Genomic DNA, 21352 nt, shown 5'->3' with positions numbered 1-21352 from the left:
GACACTGGTGACGCCATGTGCGTCGCATGACAGGAATATGTTGTCGACCCACCTAACTTGTACACTTGGTGAATGGGTAAAAAGATTCTTCTACCTTGCCCAATTCAGGTTTTCTTGTGGATGTGATCATCACTCCCAAAAAAGTGTGAAAACATAAGAGTTTGTCACATAAACTGCAACAAATGAATGCAACAGTTTCACAGTCGCACAGTTTTGTCTGTGCTTTGTCAAAACATGTTTTTAACATTTTCAAATTTTTCCGTGTGTAGACCGTCAAATCCTGCATATGTCCAAGCAAATCTGAACATCTCCTGGAATTTTGGAGAGCGAAGTTGATTATATGTGAGTGCCTGAACTTTGATAATTGTCTGAAAATAAAAAATTAAAATTTTCTCTCGAGGGAAGACTTGAACCAAGGACCAATCGTTCGGCAGCTGCACACGCTAACCACAGGACCACGGCGCTCATGAGTTTAAACTCACCTGTATGTTGCCTATCTTACACATGGACTACTCAGTTTGTATATTTTGCTTATTTTTTCATAGTTCCACACAACTTCTTCCTGTTTTCTCGATTGACCTGTGTTCAGTTTTTCAAGGCCTATCCACTGTACCAACTTATAGCTAATTCTGAGGGGGGTGCGATGGGGAGGTTCCCTTGTTAGAAACAGAGTGGATTGCGCCGGATAATAAGCAATTTTTTTGTTTTTAATTGTGCTGCAGCTACTGTCTGGTGACAGAAAATTGAATTTCGAATACTCGCAGATCGCATGAGCAGTTCTGTGTAACTCTAGAATCATGGGCAGAAGCGCAAGTAGCAAAGAATCTTGCCATCCAATACATTAATGGTCGCACTTGACCTATTTGTAAAACGAGTGATCTCTTATCTAAGTGTAAGTTACTTTTCTCCTCCTCCAGATAATCGCCAAAGCATCTGATCTGTACTTTCGAAAGACTTATTTCCCCTGTATTTACTGCGTCTTAACTCCTTTATTTTCCTCCCATCTCGAAGTAGCACTTGCGTCCTACGTCCTAAATTATTTGTTGGATGTATTTCTTGCCTTATAGTCGTTACCCAGCTACTCGGAAATGAAGAGGCTTGCACAGCATAGAGTAGCATGGAGAGCTGTATCAAACCAATCTCTGGACTGAAGGCCACAACAATAGTCGTTACCCTCTACAGCTCGCTTTAGTACCATGGAACTTACTTCCCGCCGTTTTAACACATGTCCTATCATCCTGTACCTTTTCCTCGAGAGTGTTTTCCATATGATCTCCTCATCCTTATCAATCCACCTAATTTTCAACACTCTTCTGTAGCACCAAATCTCAAATTCTTCGACTGTCTTTTTTTCATAGTTTCCAGTCCTTGAGTCACTACCGTATAATGTTGTGCTCAAAACGCATATTCTCAAAAATTTGTTCATTAGATTAAGGTCGATATTTGGTACCTGTGCTAATCTTCTTTTCTGACGTCCTTCATTCGTCCGTCGTGTGTTATTTTGCTGCCAAGGTAGCCTAATTCCTGCTTCGTCTACGTCGTGGTCACCAGTTTTGATATTAAGTTTATCGCCATTTTCATTTCTGCTGTTAGTCATTACTTTTGTCTTCTGTTTACTGTCAGTTCATATTGTATACTCATTAGACTGTTCATTCCATTCAACACATCCTGTAATTCTTGTTCGTGTCTACTAAGCACTTCAATGTTATTAGCGAATATGATCACTAATATCCTTTCACCTTGAATCTGAATCCCTTTCTTGAACCTTTCTTTTATGTCAGTCATTGCTTTTCTCAGAGTTTCGAACTACTTGCACCATTTTACTTCATCTAACGGTTTTTCGAGCTCAATAAATTCTACAAACGTGTCTTGATTTTTCTTAAGTCTTGTTTCCACTATCAGTGGCAACGCCAGAACTACAATTACGATCCGTTAACTTTCCTAAAGCCAAACTGATCGCAGTCTAACAGACCTTAGATTTTATGTTCCATTCTTCTATATACTACTCTTGTCAGCATCTCGGTTTCATGAGCTGTTGAGGCGATTGCAACATAGTTCTCACACTTACCCACCCTTGGTGTCTTCAGGATTGTGTGCATGATAATTTTCTGAAAGCCTGATGGTAAGTTGCTAGCCTCATAGATTATATATAAAACTGAATAGCCGTTTGGTTGCCATGTCCTCCAATGATTTCCGAAATTCAAATGGAACGTTCTCTATTACTTCCGCCTTGGCATCGTATCCAGATATACCGAAACAGCGTTCAGAAGAGCAGAAATTCACAACAGTACACCGTGGCTGTGAATGCCAGAATGTGTACAGTCGTATCACCACAGTTCACGGTAAAAATCTTCTGAGTCTTTTGTCCCCGTCATATTTCTATTCAACCTTGTTCAACAGCCGTCGATCCCTCTGCTTGGCTCTATTTCATGATACCACCGGTGTCCGTGAGTGGCTGATTTGATGCAACTCTTCACGGTAGCCTGTCCTGTTCCAGTCTTTTCGTCTAAGTAGAACTGTTGCAGCTTACACCAATCTGAACACGTTTGCTATGGTCAAGCTTTGGTCTCCCTCTACAATATCTAGCCCTATCCCTCAATAACTTCCGAGAGCGAAGTAATTACTCTTATGTTTCAGCTTTTATTACCGAACGATCCCTTCCTTTAGTCAAGTTGTAGCATAAATTTATTTTCTCCCAGCTTCATTAGTTATCTGATCCACCCACCTAATCTTCAGCATTCTTCCTTAGTGCCGCCCCTCCCCCCCTCCCCTCGTCGGAGGTTCGAGTCCTCCCTCGGGCATGGGTTTGTGTGTGTGTTGTCCTTAGTGTAAGTCAGTTTAAGTTAGATTAAGCAATGCGTAAGCTTAGGGACCAACGACCTCAGCAGTTTGGTCCCGTAAGACCTTACCACAAATTTCCAAATTTTGTCTTAGTGCCGCATTTCAAAAGCTTCTTCCCTCCTGCCCCCCTCCCCCTTGTCTGACTTGTTTATCGCCCACGTTTCACTTTCTATAATGCTGCACTCCGAAAAAATAATTTCAAAAACGAGTTCCTGAACCTAAACGTACTTTAGATAGTAACACATTTCTGTTTTCCTGAAACGTTTTCGTTGTTCATCCGTTGGGAATAACATCTAATCGCCATGAATTTACAGCGACGTTTTTTGTGCCTTTTAGTTTGTCGCTGTAATTTCTCTCTGGATTCGCTATTATGTGTTTCGAGTTTCTGAGAGCCAATAAGGATATCTATGTATTTGTGTGTGTATTTGCGAGCAGGCGTACTGTTGATCACCACGTAGAAAAATGTCATCTGACACAGGCACGAATTAAAGTTTTACGCGATTTTATCTAGCGAATTCTCCTTCATGTTTTTTTGTTACTTCTGAGTTGAACTTTTCCGACCTTGCAAACAACCATCCGAAATGTTTTTTCGTCCCTTTTATGAATGTCCGAACAACGCATCTCCATGCGTGTAGGGAGCGGGACTGTCGAATGCAAAGAAAACACAGCAATGAGAGAAAGAACGGTTTTATCAAGAACAATTTTTAACGGGCAGAGAAAGACAAACAAAGTACTTCCGTGTGCCCACATATTTCCTGTAGCGTACGTTTGCAAAACACTGGTACGAATTGTTATTATGAAATGAATTCAGTTTTCTGTGATATTTCTGCAGGACTCCGGTAATGTACAGGGTGTCCAGCAATTGGTGTCCGGGCCCTTCACGGTCTGATGAGTTACTGAATTTCAAAGCGGGAATACTCATTGTCACAAAGGTGTGCCCAGTGATCGGGAAGAAACCTGCTCCGTCCCTACAAACAAACTTCGCTTACTCTGCCAAAATGACGTTCAATATCAGTCTGTAGAAAGCCGGAACACTTACCGGATATTTAATAATCATAGCAAGTGTACCCGGTGCCATCTATCGTGGTATCTCAAAACTAATTCGTCATTCAACATAGAACTAACATGACTTGTGCAAGTCCCACCCCTAGGGCACTCACTCCTTGGGTACGCTCTTGTTCACAATGTCATACTATCCGATTGGGAGGTATGTACGTTGTGGAAAAAGTACACTGAAAAAGATTTAAGAAGTAGTACAGTAAATCCTGTTTTGGAATGTGAAACGTCTATAAACATGGCTGGGGTTCCAGAATGAGATTTTCACTCTGCAGCGGAGTGTGCGCTGATATGAAACTTCCTGGCAGATTAAAACCCTGTGCCGGACCGAGACTCGAACTCATGACCTTTGCCTTTCGCGGGCAAGTTTGGAAAGTAGGAGACGAGGTACTGCGGGAAGTAAAGCTGTGAGGACGGGCGTGAGTCGTGTTTGGGTAGCTCAGATGATGCCGGCACGGTAACTCAGCGCGTTCGGTCAGAGCTGGTTGGCCTCTGTAATAAAAAAAAAAACTGAGTGGAAGAATCAACAAACGAACTTGAACGGATGCCATGTGACGTCCGCAACGACCAAACACAACAATCAACAACGAACAAAATGAAAAAAAAAATGATGGTAGAGCACTTGCCCGCGAAGGGCAAAGGTCCCGAATTCGAGTCTCGGTCCGGCACACAGTTTTAATCTGCCACGAAGTTTCATGGTTGTGGTTCTTCAAGTTTTGCCGCCGGACAGACTACGAAAGCTGGTCTCGGGCGTGAATATGGGATACTATAGTTCAATTCTTTTATCTTGGCGGTTCGCGCATGCCTGCACAGACGCGGGAGATTGCTGCGTTGCCAGTTGCAAACGACGCATGCGCCAAGAGAAGCAGCGCCATAGTATAGTTCTCAAACTCACGTTTAGGGGGGAGCGCGCAGTTTATGAAGTAAAGCAACCACGGCCGCTGCTAGAGACGTGCTCCCCGCATTCCGCGCTGTGCGCGATTTTGTCATCACTGCACTGCTCGCCTGTGCAGACACATGGTGTTTCGACTGCTTTGACACACTTTATCATTCGATTTCACAAATACTATTTGGCCCAAAAATTTGATTTTTACACATATTCTTGACTGATACTTCCCCACATAAATGACTTAATTTTGTTTCGATGTTCAACGCAGTTATTGTGCAGCATTAGATGTAGTAAACCATTGACGAAATTTTGAAGAGTTTGCAGAGGTAAAAGTCCATAGCGTATACTTTCCCTATGGTCTATTTTAGTTGCCACTAGAAATTTCAAAAAATTACATTCATCCAAATAAAATTCATGAAGGAAGACACTTCGATATTGTTTTTAAATAAAAAAATATTAAGCACTGAATAAAGTTTGAACTCAGAACCTTTCGCTTAGCAGCCATACACTTTAACCATTACACTAACGCAGCTCATCATTCAATGTATATCCAAGAGGACTTTAAAATATCACGCAAAATACCGACAAACACTGTTGGTATGACTTTGAATTACTCACGTTTCGTCGAAGTACAATAGGAAATAAACAATTACAGCCATTCTTTACTGTGAAAAAGCGGTTAGTGAGAATGATACAAACACCTTTCCTTGCTATCACCTGAATTAGGAGGCTTATTGCTTGTTTGGTTTAATTAATGAATAGAATATGAAGCAATTGGTATAAAGAATGCTTTTTACAAACTTTCTCTAAAAGAAAGTCTGCCATCAAGACATTGCTTTTGTTCAACTGCTTTATTTATGACTGAACGTTTCTAAAACTGAAGACACTCGTCCGTGCTGTGCACTGCAGTCGAGCTCTGGCAACGTCGTTCTCTGTTCATTGGCTGACTGTTTTTTGTGACGTCAGATGCGCAGAACGAACCTAAACTCGGCCGCCGTCATAAATGACGCGCTCTTTAGTACTACTTCTGATAGCTTACGTCACGTTGGGGCCAGCTGGGTTTGCTAAAATACCTGCTGGCCTGTACTTTATTGCTCATGTAAACTGATGGAAATTTACGTCGCATTACTGAACCATGGTTGGCCTCGAAAAGCAGTACATATGATTCTGTAGTTGACCGAACATTGAGTGATCGTCACGTACTATGTGCTTGGACTTACGGGTAAACTGCACCTGACAGATAGTTATTGCCAGTTATGGACAATATTCGTCAGAACGGTAACCCTGAGTATTCAGACTGCAAGATAAAAAAAATTGCAGTATGGCTTCAATCGTCGAGTCGTTATTCTCCTGTACCGCACCATTTTTGTACTGTACCTCAATAGCGTATTTCTGGAAGGAATTTAAGGCACCGACTCAAAATTGAATATATCTTGGCCTAACGGGTATTTTTCCTCGCAGCACGAATTCTTGTCGTTCAATCACAGGCTATACCTGCAAGGGACGGGAGTGTAGTTAAAAGGATAGATAAGCGCTTATGTGGCGTGGTTTGCTGTACACGCGACGTGACAGGCAGCAGCCTCCTCCACAGTGCTCTGAGGTGTGGTCACGTACAGCCTTCGTAACTGAAGGTCGATCTCGAGCTGCGCGAAACAGCGCAGCGGCCGTAGCGATGACATGAGAGCTACTCGGAACCGGCGCCATTTACCTGGGCTGGTGTCTGGCCCCTGCTGAAAGTCATAAGAAAACCGTGCCTTCTGCAGCAAGCTGCTTCAGCAGAACCGTCGCTTTTTGCCAATACTCGAGATGACAAACATTTATCTTGCTTTTTCTTTTCCTATTCCTCATACAAACTGGCGGAAAATATCGCAACATCAAAGAGGATAGTGCGACATAAAACGAAACTTGGTAGCCGTGTTTCTACATCTGAAAGATGAGGTCTATTCAGATTTCGCACCGGTCACTAGTAGCACCACTTTGAGGACACAAATCACGTTTGCTTTAACTTTTTTACCTTCAAGATTGGACGTGGTAAGCTGACATTAGTCAAGAAATGGCTCTGAGCACTATGGGACTTAACATCTGTGGTCATCAGTCCCCTAGAACTTAGAACTACTTAAACCTAACTAACCTAAGGACATCACACACATCTATGCTCGAGGCAAGATTCGAACCTGCGACCGTAGCGGTCACGCGGTTCCAGACTGAAGCGCCTAGAACCGCACGGCCACAGTGGCCGGCACGTTAGTCAAGAATGCCATCAAGACAACAAAGACACCATTATCAATACCTCACTGAATTTGAACTAAGTCGTGAAACAGGAGAACGACAAGGTGCATGTTAGTTCTGCGGTATTACAGAAAGAAGAAGGCTCGATTTTAATGTAAGTGTTTTGAAATTTGACCGTTAGAGATTAGCGGTTGTCTTACTGCGCATGCTCGCAAAATACGAGGCGTGTTTTTTAAGTAAGTACCGTTTTGAAATTAAAAAAAGACATGCTAAGATATCTCAATAATTTTATTTTTACCTGAAAGCCTGTACTTTAATCTACTTTTATATATAATTTCCGTCAATATTGAGACACTTGTCATAACGTTGTACCAGTTTGTGAATACGCTCCTCATAGAAGTCTGCCGCCTGAATTGTTAACCACTGCATCAGCACTGTTTTGACTTCCTCATCGTCCTGAAGACGATGACCGCCCAGGTGTTTCTTCAAGTGCAAGAACACATGGTAGTCACTGGGCGCAAGATCAGGGCTGTACGGAGGATAATCTAGACTCTAGAGTTTCCCATCGAAAAGATGGGATGAGATCTTTGGTCTGATTCGCAACATGTGGACGGGCACTGTCTTGCAGCAAAACGATGCCCTTGCTCAACTTGCCACGTCTTTTGTTCTGAACTGAACGGCGCAGTTTGTGCAGTGTCGTACAATAACTTGCTGCATTGATTGTCTCATTACGAGACAGAAATTCCACTAACAATACTCCTTTTCCGTCCCAAAAAACTGTGCACATGATTTCCTGGGCAGAAATTGTTTGCTTAAACTTCAATTTTCTGGGTGAATCTGAATGCCGCCATTCCATGAACAGTTGCTTTGATTCTGGTGTGACGTAGACCACCCATGTTTCATCGCCCGTAACAATTTGGCGCACAATTTTCGGTAATTCAAGTGCTCTGTCACAATGCCATACAAAACACTACGAGAAACATCAGGAACGTGATCCTGCAAGGAGGAAATCATAAAGCGTCTGTTTTCTCTCACTTCCTGCACCAAACTTTCATTAACGACCGAAAGACGCCCACTCCGTTGTTCATCATGCACGTTTGCGCGGCCATCTTCAAATGTTCTCACCCAATTTCTTACCATTCCATCGCTCATAATGTTTTCTCCGTAAACTGCACATATCTCATGATGAATATCGATCGCTTTTAGGCCTTTGGCACTAAGAAATCTTATAACAGCCTGTACTTCACAGTCGGCGGGACTCACGATTGTCGGAGGCATCTTAAACAAACAGTACACAACGTAAACAAGGAACAATCAGACTGTAATGGCGTCAGTGCGTAGACAACAGATGTAGGTACCCAATGCGCATGCGCAGAACGCCGACCGCAGCGCTGCGGCCGCAGTGTGGCCAAACGGTACTTACTTAAAAAAAAAGCACCTCGTACCTTCAACATTTGGCTATCCGCAAACGCCGTTATGGTGTTTTTCGCTTGCACGTGTTTGAAACAACAATTTACATGTATTTAAAATCTTGCGGCAGAATAGAAATGTCACTGATTGTGATGTAAGCGCTGCTATTAGGCCTTTTAAGTGTTACAAACGTGAATGCTGCTGAAATTCATGGACAGATTAGTGAAGCGTATAAATAAAACTCTATGAGCGCTGGAATGGTTAGAAAATGGGATAGGGCATTTGAAGATAGCCACAAAAATGTGCACGAAGAGACAAGAACTAGGAGACCATGCGTTTATTACTGACGATCTCGTGTACGAAGTCGATAAAATTTTCGAGAAGATACACGTCATACGCTTTCATTATTGTCCTAGGGCCTCCCTCACGTTGCAAGACGTTCTGCACCAAACTACAAGCTTACAGTATCGGAATTTCTGCGTCACTAGGTTTCAAAACTGCTGACTAAGTTACATAACGCCGGTCGTTTTGCCAGTACAATGACTTTCCTCCAAAGATACCGTGTCGAAGGGAATATGTTTTTAAGCCAAATTCTCATTTGTAACGAAATATGGGTGGTTCACATAACATCGGAATCAGAACAGCAGTCCTTGGAATGGAGACTGTTCCAGTTAACAGTTTCCGCCATAAAAATCATGTGCAGTTTGTTTCGGGACAGGTAGGGTGTTTTGTTTGGCAAGTTTTTAGCTAAGGGTAGCACCGTCAACGCTGGCGCTTACTGTAAGACAAAGAAAACGCACCGTGCAATCCAAAACAAAAGGCGTGCCATACTCAGTATAGGGGTCGTTTTGCCTCACGACAATGCCAGTTCCCATGGCTCACCGCACTCAAGATCACATCGCGCCGTATGGCTGTGAGATTTTGATCACCCTCCGTGTATCCCTGACTTAGCACCTACTATCATTTGTTCTCGATATTAAAGCAGCAGCTTGCCAGTCAGTGGGAGGAAGGTGAAAGGTTAATAAATTCAGCTGGCAGATTTCTGTAAGGATGGGTATCAGGTGTTGGTCAAAATCACGGTAAGTGTCTTAATATACGTGGAATTTATACTGAAAGATAGATTAAGGCACAGATTTTAATGTACTCGTAAAAATTAAATTTTTATAGTATTGGTTTTGTTTTTTCTTTTATATTAAAACGGTGATTACTTTTAAATTATTGGCTCCATCTAACTCTGCGTGCCGTTTGGATCCACTAAAAAATGGCCGTCAAATTTGAGAGAAACTGTCCCGTTAAACCATACAAAGCACTGGTGTTAAAAGCCTCGGGACAATGTCGTAGCCGACCATGACTCCATAAGTGACTGATTTCTTGTTTAGAACGTTACAGCAGCATAGTTATTATTGCTCTGCCAAATCAATGGACGTGAGATAATATACGTAGTGTACCGCAACCTCGACTGAAACTACGACGTGCGGTCATCCAGGGAGTGTTTCCATCCAGATGGCACCTCCACTACTCCACGTCCACTTCCACCACATCTAACATCGACGCTTATTCTGCCCCTGACCAGGAACAGCTGATACAAGAATGGAAGGCGTATGCAGGCATCCTTGTGCTTGTGCATGTCTTCCGCTAGTAACAGTTTCTTTATACAGAATGACGATTCATTTTCTTTACTTCACTGCAATTTTTCCTTCGGTCTGTTGACTGAGTACCGTGTTCTCTCTCTTTCCTTCGGTGGAGCGGCATATCACCTATGTGTGTGTGTGGTTCCACTTAGAGCTATTTTTTTATTGAGTGGTTTTCTTAGTTCATTGATAAGCAAAAAGAAAAGAAATTAGTCATCCCAGGACGACTCTAACATCGTTTACCACTACGTTTGGCCTCACTTCGGCATTGAAGCGATTCTTCAGGTATGCCATATTCAGCTTAAGCCACACATAGTTGATAAGACACCACAAAGTTTGCAAATTTCCAGTATGCTAAGTCATTTCACCTGCTGTTCCCATGAGGTTAACACTAACTGATTTGGCAGAACGGTAGGGGTGGAACAGAGTGTGTTAATATTTGGTAAGCCAGGAGCCGTAATCGTGCTGTTCTGTGAACCAGGCCTTTGGCATCTCTGAAGGCAAGAGTCCGAAAAACCTATTCATAGAGCAGCAATTGGATAAAGGGCTAAATCTGCTCAAAGATAATGTCGGAATAAAAATTCCGGTTAATGCTCGCTGTAATCTAAATGAATAGGCACAAGTCATGGTACGAGAAACGTGCTTCGGCTGTATATTAATTTCCGGACGCCTTGTGTTTGGACAATGTCAGAACTAGCCTACGCAGAAGCCACGATGCGTTGCCTGTGAGCTATAATGACATAAAATCTGTAATGATAAAAGGAGAATAGCATAAAACTAACGTATGTGAAACAAACATGTTACTGTTTTACATCAATTACGTAGGTGATGCTTTGTACGCCACAAAGGCAACGTGCTTGAAAGTCGGTTGTTACAGACAAAGCGTTCACGCTTCATATGAATTTCTGCACTCTGTAGTTTCGTGGAAGGTCCGTGTTGATGTAACACCACGTCATATCACCCGTGAAGATTTTCTTTCAGAAAAGAATTGCCGGCGTCTTGTGTTTCAATCAAGTCGCGGCAGGTGTTCAAGCTTCGTGAATTTTTTCGGGAATCAAGGTGTGCACATGCTTTTCTGTTCTTGAAACCATTCTGGAGAATGTCTTGAAAACTTGATTTAGTGATGTTACTCCATTTTGGTAGTCGCACGTGTACTGCTGAACACCGGCTGTTCACAATTGACTGGTCGAATGCACATCTGTTGTTTACAGTTGTTTGTTTAAGTTACTGCACTGACAGCCTTGGAAGTTTTTGGGTGGATGGCGTACGCAGCGATTGGGATATCCATTCGTTTTTGTTCCATGCACTTGTTACGTCGAAATTTCTATTACCTTTTAAAGCCTAATAGATACAGAGAATCAAGACTTTTGTTGTGCCCACTTTCTAATGGTAGTTTGCTCCCCATTACGCCTTTTTTTTATTTTGTCATTCACATTTTTCGGGAATCAAGGTGTGCACATGCTTTTCTGTTCTTGAAACCATTCTGGAGAATGTCTTGAAAACTTGATTTAGTGATGTTACTCCATTTTGGTAGTCGCACGTGTACTGCTGAACACCGGCTGTTCACAATTGACTGGTCGAATGCACATCTGTTGTTTACAGTTGTTTGTTTAAGTTACTGCACTGACAGCCTTGGAAGTTTTTGGGTGGATGGCGTACGCAGCGATTGGGATATCCATTCGTTTTTGTTCCATGCACTTGTTACGTCGAAATTTCTATTACCTTTTAAAGCCTAATAGATACAGAGAATCAAGACTTTTGTTGTGCCCACTTTCTAATGGTAGTTTGCTCCCCATTACGCCTTTTTTTTATTTTGTCATTCACATTCTCCCATATTTCTAAAGTACGCATCCTTCGAGAATCTTGAAAAGTCTCTTAACACTTACTTAATTTCAAATATAAGCTGAATCACCAACTGTATCTTCACCAGGAGAGAAATAAACTGTTTAGCGGCAAGAAATAAAAATGCAATGAAAATTCGTTTGTTTAGTTAATACAGAAGTGTTTAGTAACTGAGACGAATATTACGGGGCACACTATACACTAGTATGTGAGAAGCACGTCGAGTAGAGTGAGTAATATAGCCAATTTTATTGAGAATGAGATCGTGAAAAGAAGCTGAAACCTTTAATGAATATCGTGTACGGAGGTGGACTGACAACCTTTCTTTCATGTGGCGTCCATCTCTATACCTGTAAGTCCACTGTTTACCAAGTATTATATCTATATTTACATTCTGCAGAGCGAGAGGAACACGCTTCTATATTACGTTTACTGCCGAGTGGAAAATACGTTTTCAGTGTCGGCTTCTCTCAAAGTTGCAGTGTCTGGAAACTAACATGCAAAATATTTACTCAACTCAAACGTCAACTGTCGGCGCAACACAGCACGGATCCCCAGGTATTCCTATAAAAACTGCACGAGCGTAAAATGAAGAGGTAGGCTTACGTACGCTTTCTCGTGGTTAAGGTCTGCAGTTTCGGGAAGGGATAAATATTTAGCATAATGCAAACAGATGCAACTCACGTGGAAGTAAAGTTTTATAGTTTGTTGGCTACACCCACACCATGCTGAACACGGAAACGAGAATTAGAGCACCAACTGACAGAATCACCTCACGAAACCTTTTCTAAATAGAAGTCCAAAAGTGACAAAATTGTTACTAATACGCTTCTTTCTCAAAGCAGTAACAGTCACATTTCGGAATCTTTGGCCGTAAAACCTATAGTATTGTGTGTTTATTACAGCTTATCGACCATGTAGGTGGCTATAAGTAGTGTGTACTAAGGTAACAAAAGAACTTATGTAACTGATCAACTTTTGTGTCGATAAGATTCCGTTTCCGCAGCCAAGATGGCAAACGCGCGCTTGTTCGACTCGGCTGAGATATAACCGGTTCGAATCCCTGTGATGGAAAATAATTTCATCATCATCAGTATTTGGGCAGTGAGTATAGGAGAGATGGTAGCTTTCAGAGTGTAGGAGAGATGGTAGCTTTCAGATCCTGATTACCAGTTTTTGTGGCAATCTCCTGTGTTAAACTGAAGGGGTCAGCAGTAGAAAGTGCTAACGCTCACTTTAGGGAGGATTAGTCTGATCACAGAATCTATTTTATTTTCGAATGCAGCATGTGCTGCTAACACGTTCTACCATACATACCTCTAGAAACTGCGGTCTGTTGCACAATTTGAAATAAAAAACCATCTCCCACACTGGTTGTTGCTAATCGCTGTTATTTTTGCCATTATCAGCTCATTTAGGTTCGAATGGCTCCAAGCACTATGGGACTTAACATCTGAGGTCATCAGTCCCCTACACTTTCAACTACTTAAGCCTAGCTAACCTAAGAACATTACACACATCCATGCCCGAGGCAGGATTCGAGTCTGCGACCGCAGCAGCAGCGTGGTTCCGGGCTGAGGCGCCTAGAACCGCTCGGCCACAGCGGCCGGCGCTGATTTAGGCTGTTTCCCAATTTCAAATGTATCGGCTGGTTGTGATGTAAATAAAAAGACGCTGACTTCATAATAACCAGAGTACAGAATGCTACCGTATTTTTTAGGAAATTGTGGCTGTGGTACCTAAAGAAAAAATCTTGCTATAAAATTTCTGTTGTGTTTATTACAATGAAATGAACACCCTTTGCTTACAGGCGTTGACATACGTCAACGGGGACAGATGAAAATGTGTTCCCCGACCGGGACTCGAACCCTGGTTCTCCAGCTTACATGGCAGACGCTCTATCCGTCTGAGCCACCGAGCACACAGATGATAACGCGAAGCAGGGATGTATCTCTACCACGCCTCCCACGAAACCCACATTCTCAACGTATTATCCCGCACTACATTCGTAGTGCCTCCGCCCATTATACTCTTTACTCGCGGCGCGTTGCCGATTCCTGTAAGAATTCGGGCACTGTTTGTGCATTCGCACAGAAGGAGATGGTCAAATGGCCGGTGAGCCTTAACTATATATTTACTAAGATGGTATCTGTTCTTTCGGACATGCCCGAAAGAACAGATACCATCTTAGTATATATATTCTGTTGTGTTAATGTATTTATGTCCTTGTCTACCAATTTAACAAAACATGTAACACACAGCAACTCAAAATATGCTATTGTTAGTTAGTACTTTCTTCCGCCGACCCCTTCAGTTCCAGACACCTCCACTGATCTTCATGACGTAAGGGCATGGGTCATTGCTGCTGGTGATCCGCCCCTCATATGGGGATTTTAGGCCCGACGGTAATTTTTGCGTTGCTCGACAGAGCATACTATGTGCCGGTGCAGGATTTCACCCAGTGCCCTCCCTCTCTCATTGTCATCATCTCAAAAACTAAACTCTAGTTGCTCTCATCGCAGCTGCACTTGAAACATAACGCTCTCACCACGTCAAAGAACGGTATCTTTACAATTCGGCTTCTGAACAACCCATCATGTATCTACCAGCCAACAACGAGAGATGAGTGTTTTTTTTTTTTTTCATTTGTCCCGACGAACAAAGTAACATCTGACGAAGAAACTAAAATATCCGGTATTGTTAATTCTCTTACGCCTTCTTCGTTCGATTTTTTGAATTCATTCTACGTATTGTACACAATGTCCTTACAGTTCATCAAAATTATATGTGTGACAGCCCCGTTCACGCGTCACTCCGAGTTTCGCAGCATAAACATTATGTTACACTCCGCGACATCAATTTTAATTTGAGCCCATACAAGATCTATGGTTTTGATATGGCAGTGGCGCAACTTCGTGGTGGTGGTGCTGTGATAATGAATCAATTAACAGGGTGTGCTAAAAAGTAATGCCTCTAAATTTTTTGTGTGAAAACTCTGAGTTCTTTAAATAAAACTAACGGTGTTACCATTCTAGATCTTTTTCTTTGTATCTACATATTTACTTCTCAAAATAGTCACCTCAAGGACGAACAAATTTCTCGGAACCGGAGTCCACTTTGTTTGTACTGTCACAGTAGAAAGACTGGCTTTGTTGGTTGAGCCACAACCTCACCTCTGAAACTTCCTGGCAGATTAAAACTGTGTGCCGGACCGAGACTCGAACTCGGGACCTTTGCCTATCGCGGGCAAGTGCTCTACCAACTGAGCTGCCCAAGCACGACTCACGCCCCGTCCTCACAGCTTTACTTCTGCCAGTACCTCGCCTCCTACCTTCCAAACTTTACAGAAGCCCTCCTGAGAACCTTGCAGAACTAGCACTCCTGAAAGAAAGGATATTGCGGAGACATGGCTTAGCCACAGCCTGGGGGATGTTTCCAGAAGGAGATTTTTCACTCTGCAGCGGTGTGTGCGCTAATATGAAACTCCTTGGCAGATTAAAACTGTGTGCCGGACCGAGTAAAGCTGTGAGGACTGGGCGTGAGTCGGGCTTGAGTAGCTCAGTTGGTAGAGCACTTCCCCGCGAAAGGCATAGGTCCCGAGTTCGAGTCTCGGTCCGGCACACAGTTTTAATCTGCCAGGAAGTTTCATACCAGCGCACACTCCGCTGCAGAGTGAAAATGTCATTCTGGAACCTCACCTCTGTTTGCATCGCTTCATTGCTCTCAAAGACAAGTTTTATAGGGCGTTCTTTAAGTTTTAGAAGCAGATGAAAATCGGATGGAACCAAGTCGGGACTGTATGGACGATGATCGATAAAAGTGAACTCAAGGCGTTGGATTCTTGCATACCTCTGAGCGCTTGTGCGTGGTCTGTCATGGCAGTGTGCTCCATGTGTAGACGAACATTCCGAATTCGGAACTGGATTACAGCCCGCTATTAACCACACGCAGACAGTTACGTTACACGCTAAATTTCGGATCCCTCTAGCAGCAGAGGGGTGCAAATATGTAGACATGAAGAATAATGATATACAATGTTAATATCGTTTCTTTATTTAAAAAGCTTTAAGAAGTTTCACATACAAGATTCAGAGGCATTACTTTTCAGTACGCCCCTGTATTGAGAAACAGTCACTGCAGAAAGTAATCTGTTGCGTTCGTATTACGTCTGTTCATTTAGCATGTCAGTGAGTTGTTTGTGTATTATTAGCGTCTCTAGTACATTGATTTTATAGACTGGGTGTGGTTAGTTACGATAGATTGTAAAATTTTCATTGATATCTGGAAGGCTGTGTTGGCTGTCATTAAGTTGAGATGCTATTGCAGGTTTATGATGTACTTTTGAATACTCTAACTGTAACAGAATGTTCCAGGCATCGCTTTTTTTATTTTATTTTATAAACCACCGGACAGTAAAGGGGAATCTTACGCAAACCTGATAATTCACATAAGGACAACTGGGAATTACGTAATGGTTCAAATGTTTCAAATGGCTCAGAGCACTACGGAACTTATCATCTGAGATCATCAGTCCCCAAGAACTTAGAACTACTTAAACCTAACTAACCTAAGGACATCACACACATCCATGTTCGAGGCAGGATTCGAACCGGCGACCGTAGCGGTCGCGCGGTTCCAGACTGAAGCGCCTAGAACCGCTCGGCTAACCCGGCCGGCGAACTACGTGATACGTGGGGTTTAGTCTGACCACTGACAATACTTTAAAGCATTGTATTATTTGACCGTTCAAATATGGTATGATCGTTAGTCTATTAGGAACTGAAATTAATTACTTTTTAGTCTATTATTAGATTTTTGCAATATTTAGTTTTAGCGGATAGGCTTAAATTACTCTTTAGGTCGAAGAAACCCCAAAGCGCTTGCCTTAAGTAATTATAGTGCTCTCCATCTCTAATAACCTTGAACCCTACGAGATACTATATTGCAGCTTCCTCCCTTGTGTTTCCTTCTTGGTCGGGTGTACGAAAACAAAATCGAAGCGGCAGTACTGGAAGCTTGCGGGGGAAAGTAAGGGCCAACTAGCGTCAGCTTTGAGCGCACCAGTCGCTTTGTTAAAGACGCCCGCTCTGGCAAACGGTCTGCGAAAGCAAAGCAAAGCAAAATGTATATCGCAAGCCGAGTTGAGCTGCCTGGGTCAGGGTTTTCGCTCTGATACCGCCAACCACCCAGGAGTCGATAGGAGATATAGTGGGATAACGGGAGCAGCCGCGTCATATGCTCCACCGCTGCTTCGCCTCGTGCAAGCATCCAGTCATGGACAAATCGCAACAACAGCCGTTTGTAACACGGCGGGTGCAGTCGACCTACTAACACGCCGATATACAGCAGCCTTCCATCTGACAACTTGATCACCAGAACGGAGTGTGTCAGGCAAGTGACTCAGTATTTCGTACCGGTCTCGCAGCTGTCTTCCTCCGTAGCCAGTCACTAAGGCGGGCTAGTGGAGTAGCCGCAGCAGTTGTCTCCGCAGTTTGTGCAACCGAGGCACACGATACTATAATAAGAGTATGCTGTAACTGGAAGCATTCAGTATTTGTCTGGCCAGGGGATGAGCTGAAGACTGAAGGTGGAGGGGTGACATTTCCTAGTCATTTGACTTCGAGGCTTCTCACCTCTCCTCACTGTCTCACGTACACACATAACGGCACGAATTCCATTTAGCTTCCCGATTTAAATGTGGCCTCAATTGAATCCATGTAGGCGCCTGTTTAATGCTGTGCTGTATCTTATGGCATTAGAACTGACGGAAGGGTTCAAGACAAGAGATAGAAATCCTAATGATGGATCTGAAAATGGTTTTCGTTGAGGCATAGAACGATGGCAACAAATACACTTAACAAATCAAAGAACACTCTATGACGAAAATCCATCTGTAAACCACATACGAATGGCTAAAACAAATGTCAAGCTTCATTCAAAATTAGAATACTCATGTGACGAATTCAGTCCCAGGTCGAGAAACCATTTCCCCGACATGTTTCATGAATCTGTTTGCCATTGCACACCGACAGTAGTAAATATCATCTGCAAATACATCTTCATCTGAGACTACAGAATTTTATTGTTTTTAGTTAGGCAAGTGTAACTTCACAATCAACGGCTACTTCTTACATATAACTCACAGTTTCTAACAGTGCTTTGTCTCTAAAACCAAGATCCACATATAACTCGAATTTTTGGTCCATAAGCAAGGTCGCTCTTCGTATAGTTCCAGAAACAGAAAAACTGTAGTACATTTTCACTAAAAAAAATGAAAAAAAGACACTGAAATCTGACGGACCACAGCAGGGATTACATCACAAAAACTGTAACAGATCCGTAGTGTTTGGAAGTTCAACGACTAGTGTGCTGTCTAATAGTGCTATTCAGTAGTGGAGGAAGGCTAGTGACATTACTAAATATAACCGAACGTAATAACAAGTTTATTGTTATCAGTAACTCCATCAATTTTCAAACTGGTATCTAAAGTTTAAAACACCATCATGGGGTGGATTTATGTGAATTAATATAGCATGTATGTGATGTGTTCAACGTTGGAGTAACCCGAGGCACTCCGTAGTAGCGGACAAGAAAACACTACTTAATGCCTTTTTTTCTCTATCAGACAGTGCCACAGATTACGCCAAAGTCGTAACGCAACAAGTACAACGCCATATTCATCCACTTCGATCCACCGGATGACGACGAGTTACCTCCGAAACGCGATGGGAAAATAAGTTAACGTCTTGTTCCGTTCGATGTCAATAAAATTGAAAGCCAAACAAAATAATAAAGATCGCATTTAAAGTACAACCTACTTTAACTTTTAGTGGGAGTTGCCTGTGCGATAGTGGCTTTAAACATTTCCAAATAATTTTCAAATCACTAAAAATCAAAACTGTAACATAACTGCTGATCCACATATTAAAACTAACATACAACAATGTTGCTAGTGCAATTTTAGTCTTGGGGATGGCGATGCTGCGTACGAGATACCCAAAAAAGAGTGTGTGTGTGTGTGTGTGTGTGTGTGTGTGTGTGTGTGTGTTTCATTCTGCAGTGGAGTGTGTGCTGATATGAAAATTTCTGGCAGATTAAAACTGTATGTCGGGGCGAGCGTCGAACCCGGAGCCCCTGACTTTCTCGGGCAAGTACTGTACCATTTGCCCGCGAAAGACAACGGTCCCGAGTTCCAGTTTCGATCCTGCGCACAGTTTTAACCTGCACACATATAGGGCATGGTCCATCATCAGAATGTCTGATACAAATCTCATACAATCCTCCCAGAGTCGCCTTGTCGAAGACACTTGTGTGCTGGGTGGCAGGGTTTACGTGCCTCAACGAAGTCAAGTGCTGTACCGGAAGCAGAAAGCTACGAGCAGGGTCAACGAAGCCGGAATGAACAGAAGAGCCAGACAAAATGTGTCCAACGTAGGGAAGGGAGGGCTTTAGAGGCGCGGCGAAGCCAGCTTCCCTAAAGGAGTAAACCTGATACAAATCCTCGTACTCCAGGCTGTGGCTGGGCATAGGACTGATAACCCTGTACAATAAAAAAAGGGGATGGTGAGAACTCAACAGAAACCTCTAATACTGGAGGGGAATATACGTATCACGTCCAGAAAATGGAAAGGGATAAATGACGTGACTAAAGCAAATGGAATGTAAGCACGATGCTTCATCCTGTACAAATGAAAGAAGAAAACTGCAGTGAGAAGAATCAGAAAGGAGAGCAGACGTACGTGGCCGGCGCCAGTGAGCGCAGGCTTGTGCAACCCTAGTCATCTCCCCCCACCCACCCATGTTCTCGACTGGGCGGCCGCCGTCCGAGGCGCGCTCAGCAGGTATCGAGGTCAAGGCCGCTGTCCCCTAGACCTGCCCGGTGCCCGCATCCGGGTGTGCGGAGGCGTCTTCCTGCTCCCCTGTCGCCGCGCTGGGGCAGGCAAAGTGAAATTAACCAGCCGCCGGCCTTCGCCAAGGTCTGATCAGACGCGGTCTGGTGTGTGTGGTGTGATCCGGTATCTGGGTCGCCGCTGTTCTGTCGCAAAAGGAAGCCATTGGGGACAGGTTGCAGCTCGCTGAGGATGCGGCACACGCCTTAACGGTGTCAGCGGTCTGGACATCTTTCCGATAACTGAACCCACAGCAACGTGCCGTTGCATTTTCGGAGTGTGTGTATTCGGAGGTTAAAGTGATACTTTTTAAATCGAAACCCCAATATTAGATTTAATAATTGTAAAGGGTGGCAAATTTTACGTATAATATGAAACATTATTCAAGGTCAGGGCAAGGTTCAATGAAGGGCAAATAAGCAAATGTTTGTAGTGCTAGTAGGGGTTAACTCTAAATAGAGGAGGGATGCAGATTTTACATCTGGAATTTCGTGGGGAAATATTTTTCTTAATTTGTTGCCAATTTTGAGCTTGATGTCCTGCAATGTTAATGACAGAAACTCAATCACTTGAAAACGGTATAAAAGGCCGAAACCTGGGTCATAGATAAATAAACAACAACACAGTCAAATGGCGGTGTGTTCATTAAAAAAAAATCCAAATACAATATTAGATACTAATCGGAAGCCGCATCCCGAGGAATGAGAGGCGAAAAGATCCACTCACCGACTTGTAAACCAATGAGCTCCGTTTTATTTATGTTCTGTCGTGCAAAAGGTCATAATACGATTGGTACGTCTGATGTATTAATTCTGCCGATAACGCGTTCTTGAAAGCTTCAGGTTCAAATCTCTCATCGCTCTTTCCAAATCCGGCGTCACGTGTAGGGGTTTCCATGAAACAAAATTCAACCTTCAAATCATGTTCGATAATTATGCTTAAGATTGTCGTTATTGGTAATGAAACGTGACCCCTTACGCCTCTTCCAATTTCTATCTAACATCGTATTTTGCCGTCCTCTCCTCTATTCGGAGTTAAGCCATACCAGGACTGAGAACGTATTTCCTCATTTGACCTTCATTGAACTTCGTCATGACCTTGAATAATGTAACATTTTGTAAGTAAAATTTGCCGCCCCCATTCATGTTTTGAATAAAAAATTAGGTTCCCCATTTTAATAAAACCACTCTAACCTCCAAGCCACCCTGAAAAATTACCTTCAAGGTCACGGCCATTAGTAGCAATGCGTGGCCCTCGTTGCCACCCACAAATTTTATCCGAAACGATTTGGTGTATCCTATGTCAATCCCGAGCTACTCCCCATTATGGATTAAAATCGTCCACTCTATAGATCGTCTACGAGATATTAAAGACATATTCTGTCCTTAAAGAACATAATTTAGTGTCACTAGGGAATCTTCCATCAGAATAACGAGAAGCAAAGCAGCGAAGTCATTTCAGATCGAAATTCCGGCACACGAACAGCCAACGACGCGTCAATGGCAATCATAACACCAGAATGTAAGTGCAGCAGTGGGGCACACAAGCAACTACACTGAAGTGAA

The 21352-nt window shown here is 42.9% G+C and overlaps 1 protein-coding gene across 1 annotated transcript in view; it reads right to left on the bottom strand.

Annotated features, from left to right (window-relative positions):
* Nucleotides 1–21352, bottom strand: part of LOC124796174 (tyrosine kinase receptor Cad96Ca) — a 463689-nt gene that overhangs the window by 287480 nt on the left and 154857 nt on the right. The gene's annotated exons all lie outside the window — the stretch shown is intronic.

The sequence above is a fragment of the Schistocerca piceifrons genome, chromosome 1 (genome assembly GCF_021461385.2).
Source record: "Schistocerca piceifrons isolate TAMUIC-IGC-003096 chromosome 1, iqSchPice1.1, whole genome shotgun sequence".
NCBI classification, from domain to species: domain Eukaryota; kingdom Metazoa; phylum Arthropoda; class Insecta; order Orthoptera; family Acrididae; genus Schistocerca; species Schistocerca piceifrons.
Note: the sequence above shows the minus strand (reverse complement) of the source record. Positions and strands in the feature narration are given on the sequence as shown.